Raw genomic sequence first — 12,871 nt, 5'->3', positions numbered from 1 at the left:
AAGAGCACATCGGGCACCTGTCAACTATTAGGAAGATCACTTGTGTCTTGGTCATCAAAGAAGTAAAATAGTGTAGCACTTTCAACCACCGAAGTGGAGTACATTTCGGCCGATAGTTGTGCACAATTACTTTGGATGAAGGCCACTTTGAGTGATTTTGGAATCAAGTTCAAGCAAGTGCCATTGCTATGTGACAATGAAAGTGCCGTAAAGCTCACCAACAACCCGGTTCAACACTCAAGAACAAAGCATATAGATGTCCATCATCACTTCATAAGAGATCACCAACAAAAAGGGGACATTTGCATAGAGAGTGTGGGCACCGAAGATCAACTTGCCGACATATTCACCAAGCCACTTGATGAGAAGAGGTTTTGCAAGCTAAGGAATGAATTGAACATACTTGACTTCTCCAATATGTGTTGATGCACCCCCACTATATGACACGCCTCTCCTTCGAGCAAAGCAAGGTAAAATTAATTGACAATTCATCCATCCATCCATTGCTAAGGACTTGTTTAGTGCATCTAGTCATTCCTATCATGTCCTAGGCTCATTCTTGAAAATCAAATGAACTTGATTCTTGTATGGTACCACTATTGCTTGTATGTTTGAAATGATCTAGTGGTAGCATATGACATGTTTGTGGGCTTGTAAACCTAGTGTTTGATCTATAAAATGAGCTATAAGTGTTTAACTCAACATGGTACAAGATAACCCTTATTTGGAGGTGTGAAGAAGCTTGTCCTTGGATCAAACCGAGTTAAATATCTTTTGCAAAGTAATCTAGATTGAACCAATTTGGGAAAATGATCCTCACTTCACATAGGTTTCACCCCAACCTATCTAAAATTTGAGCTCTCTTTTTGTGCTAATTGTTGACAAAGGGGGAGAGAAATGCACAAAGATAGCAAGATAGATAGGGGGAGCAAACAAATGAAATGACATTGTAAGGGGATCAATCAAAATTGTGGGGGAGCAAACAAATGAAATGACATTGTAAGGGGATCAATCAAAATTGCACACAAGTAGGGGGAGCAAGCTCATAAACTTGTATGTTGCATTTTGATATGCATTTCATATATTTGCTTGCATAGCACAAGTTCTAAATTTCTATATCCATGCTTGTGTGGTGTATGCTAGTTATAGGCTTGAATGATGAAATAAAAAAACTAGCATGCATAGGCTAAAGTAACTAGACTTATGTTCATTCTATGGAAACTAGACCCTTGCTTGTAATGTTGATTTCATGGGGTATTCTAGTTTTTTTGTATATGTCTAGTAACTAATGGTGTTAAGGATGGTATATTGGTGCACTCCGGTTGGTATCACGCTTCAACGGTCCATCTCTTATACCTTAGCATCATTCGGTAGAAATTGACTCCTATATTTCCTATCTAAGCATATGTGCAAGCTACAATCCAAACTCTTAGCACATAAGTAGGGGGAGCAATTACTACCATTTGGAGTTCATGAAACTTGTCCATATTCTTTTATACATGGTAGATATGCTTGGGCAAGCAACAATTAAATTAAATCTCCATTCATATCTTTGTGAAAGGGTTGTCATCGATTACCAAAAAGGGAGAGATTGAAAGCTCTAGTTTGGTTTTAGTTAATTGATGAAACCCTAAGTGCTAACCTAGTTTATCAAAGTGATTATGAGATAGGTAGCACTACTCCAAGTGACGAAGCAATAGCGAAGATCATGACGATGGTGATGGCATGGTGATGATCAAATGCTTAAACTTGGAAAAGAAGAAAGAGAAAAACAAAAGGCTCAAGGCAAAGGTAAAATTGTAGGAGCCATTTTGTTTTAGTGATCGAGACACTTAGCGAGTGTGATCACATTTAGGATCGATAGCCATACTATTAAGTAGGGGTGGAACTCATATCGAAATGCGGTTATCAAAGTGCCACTAGATGCTCTAACTCATTGCATATGCATTTAGGATATAGTGGAGTGCTAACACCCTTGAAAATGTTTGTGAAAATATGCTAACACATGTGCACAAGGTGATACACTTGGTGGTTGGCACATTTGAGCAAGGGTTAGAAACTTCACTGGTGGAGTGTCCACCCATAGAGTGCGGACAGTCCGACGGTGCCACCGGCGCCCTAGACAGAAAAGACAGAGGTCATTGGGAGTTACCGGACGCTGGCCACGGTTGGAAAGACGTGTCCGGTCAGATGTATCAGCGAAGATGCTAGCAGTCGGTCAAACGACCAGACGCTGGGTCACTCTGTGATAGGACGCTGGTAGGGTATGTCCGGTCAGTGCTGACGTACACTGATGTGAGGCGCACTAGTGGAGACGTCGTCTGACCGGACGCTAGTAGGGTCCGGTCAAGCTTGACCGGACGAGTCTGGTCGGCAAAATTCGCATTTGGAACCTTATTGGAAACGACCGGACGCTAAGGTCTAGCGTCCGGTCACTTTCTAACTGACGCGTCTGGTCATCACTTGACCATTGAAATTGAGCGATTGGCGTTTGAAGCCGATGACACGTGGCGCACATCGCACAACCGGACGCTGAGGTCTAGCATCCGGTCAATCTGACCAGGAGCGTCCGGTCAGCCCGTGTTCAGTGCAGTGAGGAGCCCAACAGGCTCTATTTCAGTGGGGGCTTCTATTTAAGCCCCTATGGCCAGGCTCAAGCTCACTCCCTTGGTCATTTGCATTGACATAGCAACCTTGTGAGCTTAGCCAAAGCCCTCCCACTCATCTCCATCATTGATTCATCATCATTGTGAGATTGGGAGAGAATCCAAGTGCATTGCTTGAGTGATTGCATCTAGAGGCACTTGGTATTCATGTTTCGCTATGGGATTCGCTTGTTGCTCTTGGTGGTTGCAACCACCTAGATGGCTTGGTGCAGCGGTGGAGGATTGGCATGAGTCAGGTGATTGTTCGTGGCCATCTCCAGTGATTGTGAGGGGATTTGTACCTTTCCCAATGGAGTGCCGAAAGGTAACTCTAGTGGAATTACTCAGTGTCATTGAGTTACCTCACTTGTGGGTATGTTCTTGCGGTGTCCAATCATGTGGACGAGGTTTGTGCAACACCTCTTAGCCGCCGAACCACCAAGTGTTGGTCGACACAACGGGGACAGTAGCGTGTTGGCAAGCACGTGAACCTCAGGGAGAAAATCGGTTGTCTCTTGCCATTTGATATTCTCCCGGTGATTGATTTAATATTCACCTTGTGATTGGTTCACTCCTCTACATGGCGGTATAATCACCCTACTCACTCATTTATATTCTTGCAAACTAGTTGTGGCAAGCTCTTTAGTGTAATTAGAATTGAGAGCTTGCTTTGTTATTTTAAGTTCATCTAGTGGAGCTCTTTAGAGTAGCAAGTTTGAGAGCTCTTAGTGAGTAGTAACTTTGGAAGTTGTGTGCCTAGGAATCATTGCAACTAGAATTGTTGGATAGGTGGCTTGCAACCCTTGTAGAGCTAGAGCAAGTTTGCTTTTCGCTATTTGTCGTACTAATCAAATTGCTCTAGTTGATTTGTAGATTTTTAAATAGGCTATTCACCCCCCCTCTAGCCATATTAGGACCTTTCAAATGTCTTAATATGAAGGGCATTCAAGTCTTTTCTCCTCCATACTAATTTATTTGAGATGTCATGTTGAGAACTTGGTCTGACAGAACACAATCTCGAACTGGCCTAACGAATTCAGTCTTTGTTTCACTTTCAATTTTGCAAGAAACATGACTTTGGGAGAAGCTTCATTGAATGAAGCAAAGCTTCGCGAATGAAACGAAGCTTCATGAATAAATTCAAGATCTGAGAAAAGAATCAACTACGAACAAAGCCAGAGGCTACGAAGCCCGAGCAAACTAAGGGTCCGTTTGGATGCGAGAATCAGGTTTTGATTGCCTTCATAATCACTAGAAGCACTTCCAACTGGTCAATATAATACTGATTATAGGTAGAAATGTTTCTAGTGATTCTCTCTTTTTGTACTAGAGACCAGAATCACCTCTAGACTAGTTTCTTCGGATTCTATTTCTTGCGTTCTTACCTCCCATCAAATCTAAAAATATTTGTAGTGATCCTCTTCAAGTGAAACCAATTAAAATTAGTTGCTTTGATTTGTTCATCGCCCATAAAATAATTACCATTTTTTGTAACACTTATATATTTTTATGATTTTCATGTAAATCAATGATTTTAGCCACCCTTTAAGAATCAAAATCCTGAATAACTAGCCAAACAATTTGTGAAAGCAGCTCTGATTCACTAGAAGAAACATTTCTAAAAAGAAACTAAAGCCAAAACATTTCTAAGAGAATCTGGATCTCTACCAAACACACCCTAAGTCCAGTTGACACTCAAATTAGACCCAAACCAGTTTTAGAATAGGCCCATACTAGCTTTGGTCCAATCTAAGGAAAACTCTATAAAAGAACATGAAATAGTACTACATTGGGTTTTTCAATGAAATAATACTACCCTTACTCCATATAAAGTTTAGGGTACATGGCAAATAGAGGTATCCAACATTCAATCGTCAAAATTACATTTATAGCCCTTTTTCTTTAATCTTTTTCCAACACTATGTTGTTGTTCATCTCTTGATCCTGACAACCAAGGATGGCAGCCCTAGGCTTGTCAGCTGACCTATGGCAAGCTACCAGCAGCCTTGTGAAAGGTCCTAATTGGCTAGAGGGGAGTGAATAGCCTATAAAATTTTTCTACAACAACACTAAGACAAATAGTTAGATCACTAAATGGCGAAGCGAGTGTTGCGCTAGTACTACTAAGGTTGCAAGCCACCTAACCATAATTCTAGTATTCTATGATCTCTATGTATCACACAAAGGCTAAGTCACTATTTTACACCTAGTGAGCAAACCAGAGAGCTAATTATAACTAATTAAGCTACACTACTCACTAGCTACAACTATCACTAAACAAGAATGCTGGAATGTAAATACAAGTGCTAGAAGTAATGTATCGAGCCTGGGCAAAGCTAGTCCCTGTTGTGAATATCAATGAATATCAATCACAATGAATATCAATGAAATCCTCGGAGACAAGATCACACAAGATTTTTCTTCCGAGGTTCACTTGCTTGCTGGCAAGCTAGTCCCTGTTGTGATGATTCAATCACTTGGAGGTTCACGCGCTAATAGGCATCACACACCTAACCCACAATTGGGTGCTGCACAACCAATACAAGATGAGGATCCACAAGCCTATGAGCAATCCACTAGAGTTGCCTATGGTTCTCCGTCGGGTAAGGCACAAGAACCCCTCACAAATCATTGAGAGGTGGCCAAGAACAATCACCAACTCTTGCTAACACTCTTCCACTGCTCCAAGCCATCTAGGCATCGGCAAACACCAAGAGTAACAAGAAAACCATAGCAAATCAATCCCCAAGTGCCACTAGATACAATCACTCAAGCAAATGCACTTTAGGATCACTCCCAACTCACTTAGGATGCACAAACAAGCAAGAAAATGAGTGGGAGAGGTTTGGCTCAGGTCAAAGGATGCTATCACATGTAAGAATGACTAAGAGAGTGAGCCAAACATGACCAAGCTCTATTTATAGAGTCCCCAAAAAGTTATAGCCATATGCCCACGGGGAGGTCCAGACCCAAGCTCCGGACCATCTATAATGAAGGACCAGAACCCCAGATCATGCCATGTGTCCATATGTTCAACCACGTTCGTTAGATCCCAATGGTAACAAAAGAACACGCCACTCAGGTTAGCTCCAGACCCAGGCTCAGGACCAAGGTCTAGACTATCTCAACTCAGGGTCTAGAGGAGTCCAGAGAGCATCCAGAGAGGGAAAATCTCTCTAGACCTGGTCTGGACCTGGCCTCCGGATCGACCCCCAGGGTCTGACCCTTCTTCTGCACTAACCCACAATGGCCACGTCACCCTTTGCCTCATGCACGACCGATCGAACCCACAGTGGCTAGGTGTGGACCTGTTCCGCCTCCTTAGTCTAGAAAATAGCACGCGCAACAACGCCCACTCGTGACCACATTGAACACAGCGTAGATGGTCCAAAGGTGCCACACGACTGGGTCTGAAGACACAAAGCCTTGCGCAGGCAATGGTAGCGGCCATGAGATCGAGTCCAGCACCACGCTGCCCCTGGATCTAAAGACCTTGTGTTCCACGCTGCTTGTTGTCCTACCCCGATCAGACCCCGCATCCGATTCACTAGTGCCATAGTGCGAGCTGACTAAAGTCAAGGTGGCATGAACGACGCAATGAACTCCCTCAGAAATTAGGGGTTCACTTGGAGGCAGGGCCTCGTCAAGATAAAGCGCCAGTTGGGCATCCCCCGATCGGCGCCGAGCACGACGTCACAAAGAGCCCGACTGAAAGCGGTCAGCACCGAGGTTGGTATATTTTGAAAGCACATAGATAAATCCACAAGTGTTTGGATACTATTGTAGATTTCACCTGGGAGTATTCTAGAGTATCGTATTTACCCACTAGGGAAACAATGGTTAAAGAAGTTGATAGTTCACCATCATGTATCTAGTAACTTGTATACCAACTAAACTAAAGTGGGGGTATGTGTTGTTTATGATAAGAGTTATGAATAATAACACACACATAAGAGAATTCCATAAATGAGTAGTCTAGCTAAATTGAGAGGACAACGGGTGAGTTCAAGGTTCATAAATACTTCGCTATTACTTTGGTTCTATAAGGTATAACTAAATCATGGGTAAAAATAGCGATCATACACAATAACACTTTGGAGCAACAATACCTTTCCAACTCTTGAGGGGGTGAGAAAGCGTAGTTGGGGGAAGGCTGCCTAAAGCTCTATGAACACCAATCCTAACATGGTGGATTACAATGGCCTGATAGAGCTATCACCCCTAGGGCTATCACAACTAACCATAGGATTGAGCACAATCTCAGGTAACCTATAGTCTAGACACCATGTCTATACTATGGATTACTTCTCTAGTCACATATGATAACTAAAGCACTCGATGTGAGCAAAGATCCCATGCTAAGATATGATAACTATATTAACCATACACATGAAAGGCATAAAAGTAAATAGAGAAGATAACTATATTAAAGCATAAGTCTTGCAAAGATACGATACAAAGATATACCCGACCTCCAAAGATTTCTCTAGAACTTGAGCATGGCTCAACTCTCCCTAACTCTCAACTAGAGATATTTTACTTCTATATCTTGAAAGCTTTGTGGAGATTTCTCTCTTATGGTGTATCTTGATCTAAATGAGAGATGGCTCTCTATGGGATGATGGCCTCATAGATGGGGTGGAGGGCTCCTTATATAGGAGAGATGGAGTAAGGGGCAAAGCATTGCCACATCATCGATCTGAGTCAACTCCCTCAATCACCAGTTAGATAAACTGACTTAAAACTTGCCTTAAAATTAATAGTGTAGATCTTAGAAGCGCATACGAGGCAGCGGAGAGCGAACAGGCTCTGAAGTGGGCTGGCCGACCTCCCCACTAGGCTGGCCGGCCTACCACTTTGTCAAGTGGGCCTCCCCTTCGTGTGGTGGGTGCTAGACTCCGTCTTGAGTTGCCTTTTGCAGTTTTCATGAGTTGAATCACTTGTTGTCATCGGTTTGCTTGTTTGGGTGTATGACAGTGGTCCTAGGGCTATTTTCTAGATAAATCCTCCTGCATTCACATATTCACCAAAACTTGTGGAATCCATTAGTTTAAAACTCTATATCTATGTTGGTGATGAAATTAAGTATATATGTAGGATATGTTGATGGCTTATGATTGACATTAACAACCATCAACAAGTTCCCCCAAGCTTACCCTTTGGTAGTCCCTAAGCAAAATTACACTTGAACAATGGATCATGAGTTGCTGCAATGCTTTCACGCCTCAAAAGTACACATGCAGTTCAATCAAAAATTCTCCCTTGAATCAGAATAAACTGATCTAACTTTCAAACTTACCCATATTACCTTCAACCATGTGGCTTCTAAGCCATCACTTGGGTTTTGAGCAATTGAAAGATATAACAATCAAGTCACGCAATGTCTCAAGTTCTTTGTTCCACTATTGTTCTGGGAGTTTTTATAAGTTTTCAAAATAAAACTCAGAGATTCCTTTGTACGACACTCTCAAGTCTCTCAATATATGTGGTATTTGTGGATCCTCACCAAGGCATAATTTGTTGTTGCCTTTTCTCTTCCTACCACTAAGGCTTATATGGAATTCATAGGTAGGGAGAAAGCGAGAGCATACTTGCAATACATATATTGTAAAGTCAAACAATGAATCCAAAGAGAGATGGGTCATACAATCAAATCAAGATATGTATGTGTGTGGATAAATCTATGGTGGATATATATAGTAGAAACCTAATTCTACTTTGCTCCTTGAAAACATATCTCTCTTTTGAAACTTGGAAACATTTGCTAGAAAATAGGGGCTATCTTATTTATTTTTTTCTTTTTTTCCAGGCGGGCATCTAAGTACCCATTGTTTTAAATATCTTGGACACTTTTGTGTCCATTTTTTTTCTCATATATATTTTTCTTTTCTTCTCTTTCTTCTTTTTTCTAAATAAGTTTTGCATAGCCCATGCCTCTTTTCAACAATAGAATTTTTGAGAGATAGTAATGGAGCATTTATTTGGTGGATGGAAAATCTAACAAGCATGTTTTTGTTCACTCCTAGTGTAAGAGTAAAATATTTTTGGGTGGATCTAAATAGAAAGCATGTTTTTGCGCCTACCCCTAGTGTAGGAGTAGTGCATATTTGGGTGGTGTATACGTGATCTTGATTTTAAGAGCATGATAAATCTCTCATAAGGGTCAGAAAGTTTGACAAAACTCAATGCAAAAGCAAGCAACATATATGTGGAAGTTTTCCTAGCCTAAATAACATATATAGCTCTAGTAGAAATTCAAGCTTTGTCATATAGGAACTCATTATGTAGCATTTTTGTGTTTTTCAAAAAGTAAATCTCTAGAATTTTGGTGTCACTTGGAACAAGATAAATAACAGCTCAGACCTTGTCATATTATATTCGTCAATTACCTAGACTTAGATCAAGCATACTGCTACCCACTGAGTTTCAAGTTCAGAGTAAATCCTTATATCAAAACAATCTTATACAAAATTTAAGAGAATTTATGGCTGAAAACTAGGTACTTGAAAGGAATTACAATAGAGCAGCTATTCATCATTTCCATTTAAGAGATTATTCAAAGTCCTCTTTATTTGTTAGCAGCTCTTAAAATAAACTATCATACACACTCTTTTTATTTGTTTTCATTCATAATTTTTAACTATTTAAAAGAAACTTAAAACTAAAACAAAGGAGAAAGAATACTTACCTGAATACACCGGGGTGCTTCTCCCCCAAGCTAGCTTTCGACATAGTTTGTTTTATCAAAGTTTTTACATATTTTTATTTTATTTTATATGCAGATTGATTTTTCAATGCAATGTAGAAAATAAACATGCTAAAGGAAATTTATGCAAATGGAATAAATATGGATAACTACCGAGTACCTTTGAATGAGGGTTTGGTGTTTTAAGTCCTTCGAACCGGACCTCTCCTTGTGAAGTTCGTTGATCAAATGCCTCAGTTTGCTCAAAGATGAGGATTCTTGTGGTGGTGCCTCTAATGGTGATGCCACCTTCTTTCGCCAAACCCATCTTGGTTCTAAGTTTGATTTTGGTTCGACAGGTACAAAACTTTCACTTGTAGAAATTAGGGAATCGTCTAACTCCCTACACTTTGCTTGAAGTGTGTCCTGCTCATAAAGACAAGGTAGAGATCAAGTGCATGGGCTCTGTTGGTGGGAAAATACCAACAGAACCAAAACTTTATTTATTTTTCTCTAGCCTTAGGCACATTGACTATGATAAGGTTGATGCTATGTGCTTTGTTCAGTTATAGCATTGGTGATAAGATCAGAAAATTAAGCATGAATGCAGCATTTAAAGACATTTGGCTTAATCTAGCATGGTTAAAGGCAAAGATAACTTGCAACAAAAGATAAGTGAATAAATCTTGATACTCAAGGTTCTTCCTTCATGAAGAATGAGTCGAGTCTTCTTTGTGCAAAGTTATTGGAGTTCATCATATGCCTTGATTCATCTTTGATGTGAATTCATCTCAAGACTTTTCCAAATTGAATTTGAGGGTTTTCTATAGGGGTTAGTCCAACAAAATAACCAGTATCTACTAAAGCATATTATCGGTTCAAAAATCAACCTAGATACCGTGTCTAATTTGATTTAGAAAGGCATTTTAATCTAAGCACCATGCTTAATTTAAAAGCCTTTGAAAGTAAAATCAACATACCTTTTGGTTCAAGAATCAAACTAGACACCGTGTCTAATTTAATTTAGGAAAATAGTTTAAACTAAGCACCATGCTTAATTTAAAAGGTGTATGAGGATACTTCAAAACCTAAGCATATACTATAGCAAACAAAGGTAGCATGAAAGCATTGTGGAGATTTATTCAAATAGAAATGAAAGAGCATAATCATGGTGAGAGATATTTTTTGTTTAATAAAGATGCAAGTGGGATGGATATATGAAAGGGATTAAACATGCTATGGATTTGATATGAGAAAATTCAAACTAAATGGAAGTGGATGCATAGATTATTCAAAGTAAACATGTAGTGGAATGCAAAATTAGAAGATAACTACTCATCAAGTTTAAAGTCCATGAGCAAGACTATCTCACCTTTGATCATACTTACCATGACTCACAATGGAATTTATGAGTTGTGTAGTGTCTTTATTCATCACATGGGATGAGATTTGAATACTTGTGATGGTGACCTTTTCTCTAATCGACACATGGTTAGAATAAGATATATATATGTCTATACAAACCTGTGAGATGTAGGGTTCCAATGTTGATGGATCATGAATGTTTAGGCACCCTGGGTTCTTCATTGTTTCTTTCTTCTTCTTTTTCTTGTTGAAACTCACTGAAAAGTCGCAATGGCGTTTGCTGTCCTGTCTTTTCCACAATTCAACACAACAGGGCTAATCCCACAAAAGCTAGTCATAACTAGAGTAGCATATATCAAGCTAGTATCAAAATCTTTATGCTAATTGTTTCCTCTACAATGGCGCTAGAAAGCTTGTTGGTATATTTTAAACGCACACAGATAAATCTGCAAGCACATGGATACTGTTGTAGCTTTCATCCGGGAGTATTCCAGAGTATCGTATTTATCCACAGGGAAACAATGGTTAAAGAAGTTGATAGTTCACCATCATGTATCTAGTAACTTGTATGCCAACTAAACTAAAGTGGGGGTATGTGTTGTTTATGATAAGAGTTATGAATAATAACACACACATAAGAGAATTCCATAAATGAGTAGTCTAGCTAAAAGAGGACAATAGGTGAGTTCAAGGTTCCTAAATACTTCTCTATTACTTTAGTTTTATAAGGTATAACTAAATCATGGTTAAATATAGCGATCATACACAATAACACTTTGGAGCAATGGTACATTTCTAACTCTCGAGGGGGTGAGAAAGCATAGTTGGGGGAAGGTTGCCTAAAGCTCAAAGAACACCAATCCTAATGTGGTAGATTACAATGGCCTGACAGAGTTGTCACCCCTGGGGCTACCAGAACTAACAGTAGGATTGAGCTCAATCTCAGGTAACCTATAGTCTATACACCATGTCTATACTATGGATTACTACTCTAGTCACATATGATAACTAAAGCACTCGATGCGAGCGAAGATCCCATGCTAAGATATGATAACTATATTAACCATACACATGAAAGGCATAAAAGTAAATAGGGAAGATAACTATATTAAAGCATAAGTCTTGCAAAGGTAAGATACAAAGATATACCAGACTGTTGGTATTTATTCATGCACATAGATAAATCCACAAGTGCATAGATACCGTTGTAGCTTTCACCTAGAAGTCTTTCAAGTATGGTATCCACAGGGAAATGTGTGAGATTAACTACATCTAACTTAACTCGAAGGAGCTACAAGACTTAAGATAATAGGAGTATAAAGGAGATCACTAAGGCCTTCTAGTTCTAACTTCGATAAGCTATGTCTTCTATTGTTCAATTCTATGGATATTACTAAGGAAAACACAGATAGAGTATGTTTCCTATAGTAACTAGATCCTGCTCGACCTACAAATGGGAGGTGGACTACAGAGGATCCAATGAGGCTATAAGAGTCACCCTTGTGAACTACCACCGATATGGAATGTAGGGTACATCTATGAGTAACCAAGTCTAAGCACCACGCTTACATTATGAATACTGCTTTAACCTAGGAATGGCAAGGATTAAAGTACTCAAAAAGAGTCACAAACCTGAAGAACCCTAAACCCTAAATCCTAAATCCTAAACCCACCTGGCGGTGCCTCACCCTCTTTCAGTGGTGTGGTGTCCTCTGGTGTCTTCTAGAGTCTTCTGGTGTAGGTTTCATCGTGGATAAATATGATTAGTTTTGATGTTTAGGTCCCCTTTGATGGTTTTCTAAATACCCTGCTTAAAATATAGATTCATCAAAACTTGTGGAATTTGTCAGTTTAAACCCCTATACCTATGTTATGTTGGTGATAGAATTAAGTATATATGTAGTATATGTTGATGGTTTATAATTGATGTTAACGACCGTCAACAAGCTCCCCCAAGCTTAACCTTTGCTAGTCCCTGAGCAAAGCTAAACTCAACAATAGATCAGGAGTTGCTACAATGCTTTCATGTCTCAAAAGTACACATGTGTTCAATCAAGAATTCTCCTCCGGATTAGAACAAACTAATATGACTTTCAAACTTACCCATATTACCTTCAACCATGGGGCTTCTCAGCCTTCACTTGGGTCTTGAGCAATTGAAAGATAGAACGATCAA

This window comes from Miscanthus floridulus, chromosome 17, assembly GCF_019320115.1.
Source record: "Miscanthus floridulus cultivar M001 chromosome 17, ASM1932011v1, whole genome shotgun sequence".
NCBI lineage: Eukaryota > Viridiplantae > Streptophyta > Magnoliopsida > Poales > Poaceae > Miscanthus > Miscanthus floridulus.
This window is presented reverse-complemented; position numbering follows the sequence as displayed.